This window comes from Malaya genurostris, chromosome 3, assembly GCF_030247185.1.
Source record: "Malaya genurostris strain Urasoe2022 chromosome 3, Malgen_1.1, whole genome shotgun sequence".
Lineage (NCBI taxonomy): Eukaryota > Metazoa > Arthropoda > Insecta > Diptera > Culicidae > Malaya > Malaya genurostris.
In genome coordinates this window covers 220918924-220924419 of record NC_080572.1, presented here as the reverse complement: position 1 = coordinate 220924419, position 5496 = coordinate 220918924, and positions in this window count along the sequence as shown.

Sequence of the window (5496 nt, the reverse complement as noted above, 5' to 3'; positions counted from 1 at the left end):
TAATAGTCATATGCTCAAAAATGATCTTAATCACTTTTCGCAGAGATTGCAGAAATGAAAGGTTTTATGGTCCTACCAAGAATTACTGCATATTTTCGGATTCACCAAAAGTTTCAACCGTCGTTTAGAGTACGATGCAAAATCGTAATTTTTTTGTATTTTTTACTGAGAAAGAACTCAAGCAAATTTATTTAAATTTTGTTTACATTATTAATCATCATTTAAAGAATATTTGGTTAAATTCCCGTATATAATTATTGAAAAATAAGGTGGTAACAGAGAATTCCCCAAAACCTCTTTTGAGAATCACGTTGCGCGGTAAACACGATAATTTGGCGAAGAATGTTCTTAAATTTACTTAAGGTACGAGTTATTTCTTTCCTCTCCGTCATTCTCAAGTTATTATTTTGATTTTTCAACAGTACGTGACATATTTAGTCAAAAACGCGATCTTACGCAAAATTTTCCGCCAATTTTTAGGTGAAAAACAGCAATAATATGAAAATGGAATAATTTTAAAAAAGTTGGGGGAGAGGCATTTTTGTTCGATAAATACGTTAATTTCATAGGCAATATACATAAGCTTTTCTTCGCCGTGGCATCCACAATACATACTACTTTAAACCTAATACATTTCGAATATCATATTAATATTTTGGTATTCATTAGTTAATCTAAACACTGTTTTTATCAAGCGATTTGTTATTATAAATTACATTAAATAAAATACATTCATTTTGTAACAACATGATCAATATCGCGATAACCTTCGCCACAAGCACAATGATTAGTCTCGGAAAGTCCAATTCGAAGGAGATGTGCATCTAACGTGTAGTGATTGGACATTTGTCTGGACATCACACGAAGGAAGTTCCTACTCACATCCAGTCCGCTGAACCATGCCTTTGTCGATATTTTAGGAATAATTGAGTGCATTCACCGACCCAGATCATCTTAATCCCAAGAAGCTTGCCAGCTGGCAAGTGTTCTTTAGCGAGATGCGCTATAGAATTCGTTGAAAGCAATCGGTCTCTCATAAATTTCACTCTCAATAGCACCACGTTTGGCTAAAATATCGGCTCTTTTATTGCCAGGAATGGAGCAATGAGTCGGGACCCAAACTATTGTGATTTGATAATTATTATTCAATATGTCGTTCAGACACTGTTTTATTTTGCCCAAGAAAAACGGTTTATTTTTGCCAGCAGCGTTTGAGCTAATGGCTTCAATTGAACTCAGACTATCTGTGAAGAGAAAATAATGGTTTGGAGATAATGTGACGATTACACTCAAACAATAATGAACTGCTGCTAACTCTGCTATATAAACAGATGCAGGTTCTTGAAGCCTTAATGAAACCGAAACATTATTGTTGAATATACCAAACCCAGTGTCCTCTTCAATTCAAGGGAGAGACATTTTATACCAAGAAAGTATGTTCAATATTTGAAAAGAATCGGTTCGGTAGATTTTGCAGGATCGTGTTCCCGAGCTTCGGAAAATTGGTTTTCAGATAAACGCGTTTAAATTTTATTTTTCAAAAAGCGAGCAAAAAATATTTTTGGTAACTTACACTGAATCATCGACCGATATTTTTGAAATGTTAAACTACAATAAAATGTAAAAAAATGCACGATAGGACAGGTTCGAATTTTCCCAGTGATCGTGCAAAACACTGACTCACATGTGCCTTGGTTGCAAGTCGAGGTAAGTCGAGGCGCAACTTCAAACTGTTGATGACCAACCGAAATACTGGTTACATGACACCTCGTCACTCGGTTCTAAAAGTTGAAGAAGTAGTGACCGGCAAGGTTCTCAATTGAATTCAAATCTAATTATTTTTTTAAAATTTTTAACCGATTCTGACAATTTTGTATTTATATTCTTCAGCTTAATAACCTGTTTCTAAATTCCATTTATCTTTAGTTCAGTAGATAGAACAATAATAACTAATTTTTTAGAATTTTGAACCAAAAAAAATTCTGTAATACGGGAGACTGGGGCGAAATGGTCAATTACCGATAGGAAATTTCTATTGTAGGTGGCTTTTGGTACCAAGAACAGTTGACGAAAGTTGTAAATCGTCCCCTGAGTGAACTCGAAGTGTGATTTAACAGTGATGTCGCGCATTTTTTCGCTGCCAATTGTTTCACCAGTAGACCCTATTTTGCTAACGGATTTCAATAAAAATAAGTTTCTAAGCCAATTTGAGGGTGCTAAACACGAATATAATGGAATTGTCAATGTATGAAAATATATTCATTATCACACTTCGGAAAAAAACTTAACATGCTTGTTTCAAGATTGAATTATAAGATATTATTACCAAACATAGAACAGAGATTACCCTACAAAATTAATATAAGTATATGTATGTATGTGACAATTTAACACACAAAAAATGCTGAAAATTTTTTTGGCATTAAAAATGCCTTACTCTTCACTATATGGGGCCGGGTGTCAATTAAAAGTTTCGAAAATAGTCGCGTAACCTTTTTGTGTCATAATTTTGAACGTTAATAACTCGGTCATTTGTTGATGGATTGTTATAATTTAACAACCAATCGATTCGGAAACTTTTAACTTGAACATGTATGACGACGTCGCTTCAGTATTTCAATAGCATACTATTGAAAAAATGGTTGGAATCGACCTATGTTTTCATCCACCAATCCCTGTTGTGCAAAATGACGTCAACTTCTTGTTCGGCATAGGAGGCTTTGCGTCATGCATAAAAAACACCGCATCGTTATGCGTAGTGCAGCGTCCTTAGCAAATTTGCTGGTTTGCATTGGCGCAGCAGTTTTTGTTTACGCGCTCTTGGAATGTGCTCGGGGTTGCTGAGGTGTTTTTTGTTTACGCGACACTGAGGTGCTCTGCGTAAACAAAGAAATTTCACGGACAACCGCGGTAACGTTCACGATGGTCTCGGGTTTAGGCCGAACAGCTAGTGAAATGTTAGGAACATAAAAACCACTAGTCGGAAAAAAATCAGTTCAGTAGAGTTCAGCTCGGTTCAGCACAGACCAGACTCAATTTCTGAAGAATTAAGTGAAAAGTTAGAGTTCAGCTCGGTTCAGCACAGACCAGACTCAATTTCTGAAGAATTAAGTGAAAAGTTAAGTCTAGTTCGGAGTGTAATACAGTAAGCCGTAGGAGTATGCATAGTGGGCATTGTGAGGGTCAAGTATCAAGTGACCTCAAAATCAAGCAAGAAATAATGTTTTCGGAAGGCATCTAAAGAAGTGAAAATTGCTGTAATGAATAGAGATTTAACAGATTCATGTGTAGTGTTTAAGATCACCATGAAGTGTTGTGAATAGATTTTCTAACTAGTGGAGTATGCACTAGATTGTACTGCAGTAGGACATACGTTCATATGTGCGTAAACTTAATGATATGCCGAACTTAGTGAGACTGCGTGAAGTGTTAGCCTTATTAACAATCGTTAGTGACTTTTGTTAGATTGTGGGAAAGAACTCCCAAAACAGCCTAATCCTGCACTATTGAGAATAAGTAGCTGTTAAGTGAAAAGCATAAAAAGATAAACTATAAACTCAGAAAAAAGGTGAATTTCGTGGTATTACTCCGTATAGAACTAAAAGAAACGTCATCTTCGTTATTCTGCCACCCGCCACCGCTCGGCCGGGAGCCTACAAGTGGTGACAGCGGTGGTCCTTTGCGAGGCAAAGGAAGACATCATCGGAACGCAAACCCAAGTGACTACCAGAATTCGGAGATGATCGGCAGAAGGGGGATGTTCATCATGTTGATCGAGTAAGTAATCCATGCACATTCAGTGCGCTTTGTTCGACATCTACATTCAACAGTGAATTGGGGCAACCACGCCTGATCGGGGCGTTGTCAAATATAGTACTATAAATTCGCAAAAAGAAAAAATAAAAAAAAAAAAAAATGAAACCTAAGTTAATGATAGCATAATTGTAAAATGTCAGGACCGTGCATTGATACTAAAAGACGAGTTATTTACATACACGGCTTGGAAATTATCTACATCACACAGTTTGTTTTTTTTTACGTTGAGGAGTAAAATTTCTGATAGCCCGTTAGAATAGATTTTCGATGGTTCTATAAAGAACCGATTCGATGGTTTTATGTAGTGATTTTTGGTTTATATTTACAACTAATCTTCACATATGGGAAATACCGGAGCGAGTAATTTTGAAATTATCTTAAATGGATCAGCTCGGTAGAATTAATGAAATTGGCGAATATATTGTGAAAGAGTACGAAAATCTCTATAAAAATAAAACTAGACCCCGATCATTAGCTGGGATAATTGCAAAAAGAGAGACCCTTCTCGACGCATTCAGGGAATTAGAGAGACTAATTGGTGGTTACGAAGCGCGCGTCAGTGTAGATTGTTGGGATACATTAACAGACCAGTTTGAAAACGTAAAAACAAAATACGACGCGGCAATTAGAATATTAGACGAATCCACTATTATCGAGGCCGAGCAACTAAAATCGCCCATATTACAATTAAGTGTGGATTTAGACACAAACAAGCGCGCCGGTAACAGCTCAAACACCGCAAACATGAGCCAAAATAGGAACGAAAACGCCGAAAGATATCGGTTTCCGATGCAAACGGCGATACAATGTATTCCAGAGTTTCATGGTTCAGTGGATGAACTCGAACCATTTTTAATACAAATAAGCTATTTCGCAGACGAAATACCATTGGGGGAGGATCAAAAACCACTATTGAATGTGGTGTTGATGAAATTGAAAGGGAAGGCAGCGTCATTCATAAACAGAATACGAGCTAACACATGGGAAGAAATGTTTCAAAATCTGAAAAGACAATTCAGCATAAGAATAACCGTTGAAGGCATTTTACAGAAAATAGAGACATTAGAGCAAGGACCGTCGGAGACATTTACAAATTATGCTGATAGAGCACTGCAAATTTATGAATGCATCGAAGAGATGCAACGAGATCAACACACCGAAAGTTCCTTCGCAGAAAGGAGCTTGAAAATACATTTCATTGGGGGATTACGAAACGCAAGCTTGAAACAGGCAGCGAAAAGTCAAAAGGGTATTGCATTTAGAGATTTGATACAATTTTTGCAGGATGAACATGCGGAATGTGATCATCTGGAAAACATAGTACAACGATTACAAGCCTGTCGGATGTCAGAGAACAAACATAGAACTGCAGATCAGTTGGGCCATGTTAGAAATAGATTCTCAGGTCAGCATCAACAGGCTCACGGCAGAGCTCCACGACAACCAAATTGGGGGAATTCTTGGAACCAGGAAAGACCTGGCGGAAGTCGATCAAACGATAATAGGAGGTATTATCGAGAACCTGAAAACCGCGGTAATCAGTATAGAGAATCCGGACGCATGATGCCAAATTATCAGAATAGCTACGGAAACCGAGATGATAACAGACGTCAATATAATCGTCAAGACGAAAGATATCAAGTACGAAACCAGGGCGTGAATAACCAAGCTGAGGGCAGA